The sequence below is a fragment of the Canis aureus genome, chromosome 15 (genome assembly GCF_053574225.1).
Source record: "Canis aureus isolate CA01 chromosome 15, VMU_Caureus_v.1.0, whole genome shotgun sequence".
Classification (NCBI taxonomy): domain Eukaryota; kingdom Metazoa; phylum Chordata; class Mammalia; order Carnivora; family Canidae; genus Canis; species Canis aureus.
Window position 1 is genome coordinate 26495450 of NC_135625.1, and position 12831 is coordinate 26508280.

Sequence of the window (12831 nt, forward strand, 5' to 3'; positions counted from 1 at the left end):
CTACTTTGCTAACAGATATTTTCCATTGGTTAAATTGGCATAGCCAACTTGGATCAGCAGCAAGACACATACACACACACACACACACACACACATTGTCAACCATACAATCATAACTGGGTTGCGTTATCAAGATCAAGTTATGGGTCTCCTTATCTGGGAATAATTTTATTTATTTATTTGTTTGTTTATTTATTTATTTTAAAGATATTATTTATTTATCATGAGAGATACACAGAGAGAGAGAGAGAGAGAGAAAGAGAGAGAGAGGCAGAGACAGAGGCAGAGGGAGAAGCAGGCTCCATGCAGGTTGCCGAAGTGGGACTCGATTCCAGGTCTCCAGGATCAGCTAAACTGCTGAGCCACCCGGGCTGTTCTGGAAAAAATTTTAAATTGTGTCATAGTTAGCACTTGAAATAATACGAAACCGATCTATACAATCTTTCTCAACTTCTTTTGGTTCTTTGTCAGGTGAATGAGATAAAAAAAAGAGCCAATTTGTTGGATTACCACTACAATACTATTGCTTACTCTGATGATTGTTTTCCTTCTTAGACTTTACCTTTTATTATGCCTACCTCAGGGAAGGGAAGCCACAGAAGAAATGTAGAAAGAAACAGAACTTGAACTTCTAAGGGCAAGGTCCTGGCAATAATGTTATGATTAAAAGAGTATTATAGCAGCCCAAATATAAAACCCTGGGTGAATATTTACCATTTACATCAACATGGATGGAACTGGAGGGTATTATGCTGAGTGGAAATAAGTCAATCAGAGAAAGACATTTATAATATGGTTTCACTCATAAGTGGAATATAAGAAACAACACAGAGGGTCATAAGGGAAGGAAGAGAAAACTGAATGGGAAATTATCAGAGAGGGAGACCAACCATGAGATACTCTTAACTCTAGGAAACAAACTGAGGTTGCTAGAGAGGAGGTTGGTGAGGGGTTGGGGTAATTGGGTGGTAGGAATTAAGGAGGGCATGATGTGATGAGCACTGGGTATTATATGCAACTGAAGAATTATTGAACTCTACGTCTGAAACTAATGATGTGCTATAAGTTGGCTATTTGAATTTAATTTAAAAAATAAATAAAACCTGGGCTGAGTAGGATGAAGGCAAAACAAAGAAAAATCAGAGATAGAAAAGAGCTGAACTCTTCATGGGAAGAGTGATAGAACCCAGCTAGGCTTGGGAGTTCTAGAATAGAGGAGACCTGGGTCTTGTTTCCTAGGCAGAAACCATGAAGTTGATAAGGTCCCAAGTATGTCCTACCCTGTTGCAGTGAAATGACAATATAGTAGCAATGACAGATAGCCATGTTTAGATACAGTGACGCTGACTAGGCAGCAAATTTCCTTGAGTCCCTGAGTAGTGTGTGACTTTTCCCATGCTGTTGCAAACAGTGTGGACATTAGATGGTAGAGAACTGAGGAATTGAAAGGAGCTTATTATTTAAGAGTACGGTAAGAAGGCTACATCTAGAAGTAGTGGGCTGAAAGACTCATACCATGTGGAGATGGAGCAGCTCCATGGAGGCCATAAGAGAAGACTGAATACTGTCAGGATGATGCCAGCTGACAGGTGGCCAAAGATCTCCTCTAGATTCGTGTCCCCTAAATAGTGACCATAAAAATATACACTGTCCTGAAGAGAAAGATTAGGTAGGAAAAATCCTGAACTAACTCTGTTTAACCACAGATGACCAAATTTAGCCAGAAAACCAGGCTAAGTCCTGGTTTTCTACTACATGGAAAAATGAGAACTTTGAAGAGAAATTGTTAGAGTAAGAAAAAAAAAACACACACACACTTTTGTATATGTCTCATATTCATTTATGAGACTTCAAGAGATGAACATAAAATATATATAATATATATATTGCCAGAAATTGATATAGATCAATGCAGAAATAACTGACCTTTGGGTTTAGGTCCAGAAGCTTAATATTCATTGAACTCAATTAATGATTTGATTAATGAAAACCACAGAGTTATTGAGAAAAGATCAAGGCATGTCTACTTTGAAAGGCTGTTCAGGTGTTAAAAATTCCTGTAGTGCTAGAATAGTCCACTAGACATTGAACAGACAAAGGGGACCTCTGTTGCATTTCAGCCTTCTTCCCATTGGTGGTTGGGCACGAGTGGGACATCATATGGTTATGATGGAATCGAATGAAATCTCAGCTGGGGGAGCCTGGCTGGCTTAGTCGGTAGAGAGTTCGACTCTTGAGCTTGGGATCATGAGTTTGAGCCCCATGTTAGGCATAGGGATAACGAAAGAAAGAAAGGAAGGAAGGAAGGAAGGAAGGAAGGAAGGAAGGAAGGAAGAAAGAAAGAAAAGAAGAAAGAAAGAAAGAAAGAAAGAAAGAAAGAAAGAAAGAAAGAAAGAAAGAAAAGAAAGAAAGAAATATTAGCTAGAGGTAAAAAGGAATCAAGGGAGTTTTGGGTCAACATTAGGTTCAGGATTCAAGTACCCCTCCTAGCTTCATCAGTAACTGACATCTGCAGGACGGTCTCTGTTTCTTCACCTGTAAAAGCAAAAGAGTTGATCCACAATGTTTCTTTAACTGTAGGTGTTTAGGAATGATAGGTAGGAGGCAATGTGTGTAGCCACAGACATAGAAGTATAAGCCTTACTTTTCAGTATTTAAAAATCATGAATGGGACTGCTTTATTTTCCGTCCTCTCTTTGGAGCTCTAAATAAACAAAAATAGAAAAAGTCAGACATTTACATGCCTATATCCTTGACCTCTGGTCCAGGGAACACCTAAAATTTAGAATAATTAGAAAAAAAACCCTTCAAATTGGAAATAGCCCTTAATTTATTTCAGTGCCTTCTCAATGTGATTTCTCTGAGATGAGAAAACAGTTGGAGCATAGTGGCGATTGTTGGTGTTCTAGTTTTAGACAATCTGGAAGAAAGGAGGTTAGCACACAGTGTTCATTCAATGTGTAATTCCTTCCTTATGCTGAAAAACTTTCCCCTCTTATCTGGATCCTCAATACTCTCTGTAGCTTTCTAACTTCCTCACTTAAGTGATGTACTAATGGGCTTAGCTCTATGTGGAATTTCTCTGGCAATGCAGATAGTAAACCATACAGAGAGTAAACTCAGGGGCCTATTGACTTTGATAACAAAGTCCAAGAAAGGAGACCCTCCTCGGTGCTTTGCAAGAAACTACCTGTGTCAACACACCCACTCAGGTGAATAGCACACCCGTCAGAGGCCAGGTGGACTAAATACCCTCTTCGCTGTAGAAAAGAGGAGCAATGAACTCAAAGGTGAACAAAATCTTGGAAATAAAAGAAAGAGCAACCAGGATGACAATGTGGTATATAACTTCGCTGTGGGGAGAATGTCACTTCTGTAGGTAGAATTTTTCTAGCAATGAGTTTTGATTACTAGGGCAAATGGAATTAGAAGAACACTTTGAAATTCATCTTCCTATCATCATTTACAAAATCATTCATTGTTGTGATATATTATTCAGTGCCAAATATCGCAAGAGAATCGATTCTGTAAGAATACAGGATGGGCTTTTTCTTTCTTCCCCCTGATTCTCCCTCCCAGCCCCAGGTTATTAGGTGATGATAAGTATTTGTAATAAGCAAATACCACTGTCTAAAAATTCTGCAAATAACTCAACTGAGAATTAAACTGGATTATTTTTAAAGGTCAGTAGATACCAATGGTTCACAGAGTAATAAATCCTTGAGATATGAAACCTTACACCATTTTCTTCTGAGAATTATTAACAGTTTAAAATCAAGTGGAAATATGGAAAATCACCAGCTCTTGGCAAAGGTCAGAAGATGAGGATCTCAAACTCAATTCTCATTCTTCAGGAACTGGTGCCCTGGAACTTTACATTAGTTCTGAGAAAGTCTCAATTGGTTTGGAGAAGATTCATTTTGCAAACCTTTCAGCTCCTCCCACAGAAGTTCCCCTCTGCTCACTCCCAGGAAATTTGCTCTTCAAGTTTTGTTTAGAGAGAATCTTCCCTTTGGAATGCTTGCCAAGTGGCTGGAAGCTCTTTGCTTGAATGGCATTGTCTGTCCTGGGAAAGGCTGTGTGTCCAGGCTGCTCTTGTTTACCTCTACTGGGATCCAGATACAATCTCATTTGCTTGTCTCATTGTTTCATCGGGAACATTCAAACCATTTCCCCACAGTGGCTCGTGGTGATCTTGTGAGGCCTTCAGAAAAGCTGTCGGCAGTTGTGTGGCTTTTCTTGATGCGTTCTTGAAGAACAGCCTGGCTCACCTTTTTCTGAGGTTAGAACATGGTGAAATACCATGCTTGTGTTAGTCCTGTTTCGTGGCTTCTTTTACTAGATGCTGGTGCCCATAAAAAAGAAAATAGGATTTTTCCATCTGTCATTGGAAAGGAGCAGTGGTAGCATCAATTTTTAGGCTGTATTTCCCTCCCCAAATGTGAAAATTTCATATTGCAATTCCGATGTAGGATATGTGAGACGTATTTTATGTGCTAACTAATGTTATATCGGCCCACATTTTTTGCTGTTGCTGTGGCAACCGGCAGTGTGCGGTTGTAGCCTGAGGCCACCTTGCTTCAGGGCATTGCTTATCTTTTGCTTTCTGCTCTCTGTTTGCTTGCCTATTCCACCCCTGCAAACTTTGGCCAATGGGGATGGGAGGTAGGCGGTAAAAACTCTTTTCTTTCACATCTTTGGGCAGATAATCTGAGGCACATTATACATAGTTTCTCAGAGAGCTCCCAGCTCTGGTTGCCAGATAAAATATAGGATTCCCAGTTAAATGTGAATGTCAAATAAACAACAGATACTTTTTTTTTGAAGTAGAAGTATGTCACAAACATTGCATGAGACATCTACCAAAGGAAAAAAAAGCGTTGTTCATCTGACATTTAATTTCATCGGAGTGCTTGCATTTTTATTTTCTGAATCTGGCAACCTTATGTCCAGTGGAATTGAGACCTAGTTGTGTGTGGCAGTACCCAGGTAGCACCATACCCTTGGATCAGAGTGATTTCTTTTCTCCCCAACCCCCCTGGCCTTCCATCTTCAAAGAAATTATCCACAAGCCAGCTTTTGTCTCAGGCTCTTTTTTTTGAGAAAGTCAAGCTAAAATGTAAAGCTAAATATGAAGCACTGTAGGCGGTAGCTCATTGGTTCGTAAATATATAGACTATAGCTCACTGAGAATAACTGGGTTTATAATTACTGGGTATTTTCTGAGTAATCCACATGTCATTCTTAGTTCTTGTCTTTTGAAATCTAGGTAAGATTGATTAGAACTGCCAATGCTCTCTGAAAGGCCAAAGCTGCTCCTTTTTACCCACAGATATATGCATTTTCTGAGATGCTTATATCCTGTTGTCAAATCATAATCCTGTGAATTAGTTTGGTTTGTGGATCACCTCACTGACCTACACATCTTGGATTGTCCTGCCTACTGATAGTCCAGATGTACAAATCAGCTCTTTCCCCAATCCCCAACCAAGGTTCAAAGGCCAAACCCAATCAGGCACTAACCAACCTAACAAATAAAAGGTTTTTTTTTTACAGTAAACTTGATTGCACATTTGGGTTTCAAATTGAATACCACAAATCCTTTTTCTAAAATGATCCTTTGCCTTTGCCATCACTGGGAATTGTTTCCTGGGCTGCCTTGTCCCTTATAGTGCTCAACTCTGGGTTCCCAGAGCCCCTTTCCTCACTCCCTCCCCAAGTCTTCTCAAAATGAATCCCTAGCCCTTAGCACAATGTCAGGCAAATGGAGAATGCTTGTTGACTCTATAGATGAATATAGTGCTTTTTATGCACACAATTTTAAACCAAAATTTGTCCAATGTTTCTTCTTTCCAAAACACTTCTACTTAATTTTTTTTTTGAAATTTTCATTATTGTTAACCACCCTCCCCACCCAACACATAATTAAGAAGGTAAAAACAGAAGAAATTTACCATATATCAACAGAATATTTCTCACAGCATGTAACAGTCAATAAGTTTATTATTGCATCAGAAGCACTGATTAGAATAAATTCTGTGGATTTAGGCTATATGGATTTTTAGTAGAAAGCTAGCTATTGAAGAAAACAGCAATGATTACATCAAAGTGCTGATAACTGGGAAAAAAGTATCAAGAAATATATTTTATGGTGGTTGGCCATTTATGAAACTCTTTATTTATGAGATCTGTCATTTACAAACCATATGTGAGAGCCTACTACTCGGTTCATAAAGGTATTTCTTTAAGGAGAAAATTCTCTAAAAGTGTATTATTCATCTCTTCTATTTTTCCCTGGGCCTGATATTTTTAAACTTTATTTTATTTAACTTATTCTTTTTTCTTGGGTTAATCCCTTTGTGCCTGGCTCTAAATTGAAAAGCAAATAAACATTTTTTCCAGCTTTATTGAGGCATAATTGACAAATAGAAATTCTATATATTTAAGGTGTACAAACGTGATAGTTTGATATATGTGTACATTTTGAAATGATTACCACAATTACATTAATTAACATATCCATCAACTCACAGTTATTATTTTGGGGGAGTATGGTGAGAACACTTAATATCTACCCTCAGCAAATTCCAAACATACTGTACTATTAACTATAGGCACCTTAGTGTGCATTAGATCCCCAGAATTTACCATGAGGCTTACCTGAAACACCTTACTAAGTAGTTTTTGATGGTAAATCTATTTAAGTGACTTGGTTAGATAAACTGTAGGTGAAAGTATTGGAAACCACAGGCAATCTGATATAAGGGTAAATTATTTCCTAGATCATGCCAACAGAAACTTATTTATTGCATCAATGTAAATAACATTAACAATAATATTATAGAACAATATTAAATGTTTCTGTGTATGTCAGACATTGTGCTGAATGATTTACCTGTCTTCTATCTCAATACTCTTGTGCAGAAGCTGCTGCCATGACTTACATTTTATACATAAATTAAGTGTTTGATTTATGGCCCCTACAAATAGTAAGTGAAAAAAAATCAGAAGTCAGATCAAGGTATAGTTGAACTCAGAGTCCACATGCCACATCATTTGGGAAATAAGGATGTGAACTAAATGGGTGGTCCAGGGATGCCTGGGTGGCTCAGTCAGTTGAGCATCTGCCTTCAGCTCAGGTCATGATCCCAGGGTCCTGGGATCCAGCCCGGAGTCAGGCTCCCAGACCAGCAGAGAGTCTGCTTTTTTCTCTCCCCCTTCTCTGCCTCTCCTGCTTCAAACAACTGCCCATGCTTTCTCTCTCAAATAAATAAGTAAAATCTTTAAAAACAAATAAATAAATGATGCGCATGATCAGGGTGAGGTCTCTTGGTAGTAGAATGAGGAATTGTTATAATTAGAAATCAATACAAAATTTATTTCTGTTGCTCTTTTTCCTCCTCACTACATATTGATGAAGTTCTTATTTATAAAATCTGAACAAAGTGCTCATTAATCTTGCTTTGTCATAAATCACGTTATGTCACTACTATACACACATGAAGGAAAAAGAATCTTTTAACACAATTGAGGTCCTGACTCCAGGTTTGAAGCTTAATTTCCTATTTCTGTTTACCGTTTGGGAATATCTGTGGTTAGTTTGGTGACTAAGCTGATGAACTACAGTAGCTGCTTTGATAATGATTCAATCTCAGTTTAGTTACATCAAAAAAAAAAAAAAAAATCCCCACTCCAAAACAAACCCCACAGAACAAAGGCAAGTTAGGAGAAACACTATACGTTAGAAAAAGTCTTTGCATGTTATTGCCGAGATAAAGATAAAATAACTCTTTGGCATTGTTCTAATATAGGAGTCATTTTCTTTAGGGTCTTTGAACTCCAACTTCTTAAATATCTTTAATGTTTGTGGGCAAGAGATAATGCTAGTAGGTAGGAGACACACAGCAGCATTCTATTTCTGTCTTCTCTTATTGGATTTTTTAAGCCCAAGAGAAAACCCCAAAGCTCTGCAATAGAAGGATTCTGATAGCTCTTTATGCCCTGTGGAGATAAACAACTTTATATCCAATATATAACTAAATATTTTTCATTCTGCTACTATCTCTTGGAGTGATTATTCTCTTAAGCAAATGACATCTATCAGCTCACTTCATTAGCATTAAACTTTTGTTTGCATGAATTCAGGTTTTCTTAATTTTGAAGAGAAACCTTATGATAGATGGTGTATTCATTTATTTTAAAACCCGTGGTTTAATTTTGTTTAGTAAAATCAGCTTCCAACAAGTGTGTTGTGGGTGGAGCATCTCACATCGTTACTGATAATTCTGTCTGGGGCTGGCAGTAGGTATGTGTGGCTTGTTCTTTGCTCATGCCATTTTGCAAGAGATTGGGCCGAACAACTGCACCCACGAATCAGTTATACCACCAGGAATTGAAAAACTTTTCAGCTGTTGTGAATGAAGTTGGGGGTGACACAAATCTTGTTTGGAGAGCTTACTGTGTGGTGCTGGAGAATTAATCTTTGACTGTAAACCTTCTTCTCTTTCCTTAATCAGATAAACTGTCTGGCCTGAAACACAGGTCTTTTCTTTTCACAGACAGCTCTGTTTTCTCCCCAAAAGAGATTTTGTCCAACATAAGGACATAGTTCAGTCTAAGGAGAAAGAGTCTTAGACTTGTATTAGACTTTTATTCTTCTTCTAATAGTTATGAGAAATAGAGAAAATTGCCATTAAAAATTTAAAAATTTGCTTTGGGAAAATTTGAGGTGAGAAAATAATTTGCATCTTCCTGCTTTGGTGAAGTATAACTAGACTAATTTAGTTTTTAAAAAGGTATTTATCTCATTTCAATAGGAAATACAAACATGACTTAAAAACGAAATATGCCTTTACCATATCACTGATGGGTAAGTAGAGTTTAATCATAATGGTACAGGCATAGCTCTTACTTTACAAAATGATAGTATATTTTTTATTTGATGTTTTTTACTTGGTATTTAAAAATTTTTGAGATTTTCATATCTCTGTTGCTGAATATTTTTCATTTAAAAGATTTTTTAATGTAATGACATAATTTTTACTTTTTTCAGCCAATTGTTCACCAAGTGTTTGACAATTAAATCACTTTTTTTCTCCTCTCTTTGCTTTTTCCCTTCCCTTCTTTCCTCCTTAGTGGTTTTTTTTAAATATTTTATTTATTTATTCATGAGAAACAGAGAGGCAAAGACACAGGCAGAGGGAGAAGCAGACGCTGCATGGGGAGCCCAAGGTGGGCCTCCATCCTGGGACTCTGGGACTCTGGGATCACGTCCTGAGCTGAAGGCAGATGCTTAACTGATGAGGCACCCAGACCTCTCTTTAGTATTTTTAAACTGCTCTGGATACTGGTCATATAAATAAGTGTATTTTTTATTATCACATCATAGGATACAGTTTAATGACTTACCTTGTGTCTTTTCTAGTTGCTTTCTTAACAGATTAGTCAATTTATTATATTTACGTTCAAATATTACATTTACATGTCACACTGGATCTCATGCATCAGTTAGTAAATTCAAATAATTTTTTTGGCATATGTTTTTATTGGAGTTCGAATTGCCAACATATAGTGTAACACCCAGTGCTCATCCCGTCAAGTGTCAAATAATTTCTTGTATATGAAATATTTTTTGTAATAATATTTATAAAAAGGAAGATATATAAGGAAGAGAATTGGACACCCCCTGATGTTATAAACGCTTTTGATATGAACTTTAATGATCCCCACCTCTTGGCAGTCCTAGTTTTGTGAATTCTCTCCTCCTGAATAACTCGCTTCTAATAGAATGTAGTAGTGTTGAGAGGATGTAACTTTTGTGATTAAGTAGCAAAAGATTGAGACCTCCATCTTGTTAGCAGACACTCTCTGTTGCTGGTTTTAAAGAAGTGAACTGCCACATGGAAGAGGCCCACACAGCAAGGAACTGAGGGTCGCCTCTGGCAATAGCCAGTGGTGAACCATCAGTCCGACGCTCCTCAAAGAAATGAGTCCTGACAACAATCATGTAAGTGAGCTTGATTCTTCCTCAGTCAAGACTCCAGAGGAGACCCCAAGGCTTGATTGATGATGTAGTTACCACCTTGTGAGAGTCTGAAGTGGAGATCCCAATTAAGCCCTGCCTGGATTTCTGGCTCATAGAAATAGAAAGATAATGAATGTGTGTTGCTTTAAGCTGCTAATTTTGGGGGTATTGTGACTCAGAAATAGATAACTGATACAATTGATAACAGTTCATTGTTTTCAAGTCTTTTTTTTTTCAAGAAACAAATATATATGCATATTAAAATTAGGATAACGTAAATATAGTTTTGCTCCCTGATTTTTCCTACACATTTCTATAATTAATACTAAATAAACCAACAGAACCCAGATTTTTCATGGTAAAATATATTATATGATTATATAAATATAATTGATGAAATAATGCATAGACTTTTAGTTTATTATTGATTTTATGATATTAAATAATTCTGTGAAAAAATTCTTCTACATAAATATGTTGCTTATTCATTACTTTTTAAGCATATGAATCTAAAAGTGATTTACTTGAATAAAAAACATTTTATTACATAATATTACTGATGTTGGTGATATTACCAAGTCCCATCATTCCAAGAATATTGGTGATATTACCAAGTCCCACTGGTGATATTACCAAGTCCCATCATTCCAAGAAGATTGCCTTGATTTTTTATTTCTACCGGAAATGTGTGAGATAGTCATCCCCTTGTCATGTATTAGTTAACAGTGATATTATAATTATTTTTCTTACTTAAAAATTTGATAGATAAATTTTATTTATGTTAATTTCTAAAAAAAATTGATCAAATTTTCACTGTTTAATTAGCCATTTGGATATTCTATTTTTTAGTAAAACTCTGGCTCAAATTTCGGTGATTTTTATATTGTGATATTTGTTTCTTTCTCTACTGATTTTAAGAGTCATTCCATATTAATGATTTCAGTTTATTAGATAGTATGCAAATAGCTTTTTCTTAATAATGTACCATACTTTAAAAATCATTGTGTTTTAAAATAACATTTATTTAGATCTTGATTCTAAAGCAAAAGGCACCAAATATTTTCACTTTTCTAGCAGCATCTCTCTTTCACCCATACACATTCATTGTTGACATTCCACCTAGTAAAAATATCAATGCCAACAGTCTTTATTAAACCTGTGTTATATGTAAAGCATCTTTTATTTACTTAAGCACTGTAATATGTATTTTCCTATTTGATAGTCATCACAGCCCTGTCTGTCTAGGTAGGTACAGAAGGTCTTATTATCCCAATTCTATTAATATTTTAAATGTAAGTTCAGAAAAGTTACTTAATGTTGCAGAGTTTAGTAGTTGGTAAAGTTGGACACAAACACATCCAATACTTTTCCCTTCATGGTTGTACTCCATACTGTATATCCAATATTATTCTAGGTATTGATGGCTGCAGACAAAAGAGGGTAGAGAATTAATGTCTATAATGTGCTAGATTGTTTATGTACATTAGCTTATTTAATCCTTACAACAATACTGTAAGTAATAATTTCCTTATTTTTATAAAGGAGGCATAGAAGTCTCAAAGATTTGCTCACTCAAAGTTATAAAATTATTAGAGGATATTATCCAGCTCCTAGGCAGGGTGTATTTAAGGCCTATGATCTGCTCTTTTATAGTTTTGAAATGGCTTAGTGTAGGGAGCAAGTGGAATTTATTAAAGAGCTGGTTTCTTTTAATACTTCTCTTCTTTCATTGTCTTTGCAATTCCTTTCTTAGGACTCTTTCACATAAATGAGGTTTCACTGGGACTGAATTTTTTACTTGGTTAACATCTAGTGTTTGGGTAAGGCTTATGTCAGGCATTGCCACCTCCAGGAAGCCTGACTTGAACTTTTTTGTCCTTGCTCAGAAACTACGTGTATCTCCATCATGATACTCATCTCATTTATTCTATTTGTCTATTTGAGTATTTGCCTAACCATTTAAAAATGTGAATTTCTTGGAGGACTACTTGTGATTCATTTTGAATTCTCCTTGCCCACTACAGTACCTGGCTCATGGTGGGTACTCAATAAATGTGAGTGAAGAAAAGGATGGAATGGCAGGGATGTTTCAGACTGTAAGGGGATGTAGCTGGCTCGTCTCTATTTCTGTAGAGCGTAGGAATCTTAGGTGCTTAGAATATACAGTCTCAACATCTGCTTGTATTGGAGTTCCATCAGAAAGGTCAGAAAAAGGGTTGTTTTAGGCTTTACCACTGTGGGTACCTATTTGAAGCTTTTAAAATAAATTCAAGAAGATTAAGATAGAATGGTTAACTTAAATATGACATTTTAGATTAAATGACACTTTCTAGAGGTTCCATAGCATTCTAAAAAAAGAAAAAAGAAAAAAAAAGGTGGAAAATCTGCCCTAAAAATGATACACATTTTAATTTTACTGTCAAATGATACATGCTTTAATTGTACCATTTTTCTTGAATAAATTTGGAGTAGTTATATACTCCATGCATGAGCATGAATATGTGTATGCATACACATGATATTTACCATATAGCTTAATTATGGACTATAGTTCAAATGCTGGATATAAATGGTAATTCTATCATTTTTTTTCAGTTTCTGCAAGTAGAAATTGAAGGCAGTGATAATCATCATGTTTTATATATAGGAGAGAATTTAAAACCCTTTTTCTGAAAAATAAAAATAAAAATAAAAACTTTTCCTGAAAAAGCATTAATATACTAAAAATAAAAAATACTAATTTTAAATACAACAACCAACTAAAATCCATTCATGTCTTTTATTTAGTAGTTTGTGATTCATTTTTA

General features: G+C 35.9%; 1 long non-coding RNA gene across 2 annotated transcripts; it reads right to left on the reverse strand.

The window, feature by feature from the left end:
• Nucleotides 1-231: 231 nt before the first annotated feature.
• LOC144283982 (uncharacterized) lies at nucleotides 232-4099 on the reverse strand. Of its 2 annotated transcripts, XR_013352462.1 has the most exons (4): nucleotides 3929-4099; nucleotides 2645-2704; nucleotides 2482-2535; nucleotides 232-376 (listed from the first exon to the last, which is right to left on the reverse strand). It is a non-coding gene; the product is annotated as an uncharacterized LOC144283982 (long non-coding RNA). The 2 variants fall into 2 exon arrangements; XR_013352461.1 differs by lacking the exon at nucleotides 2482-2535.
• Between the last annotated feature and the right edge of the window lie 8732 nt (nucleotides 4100-12831).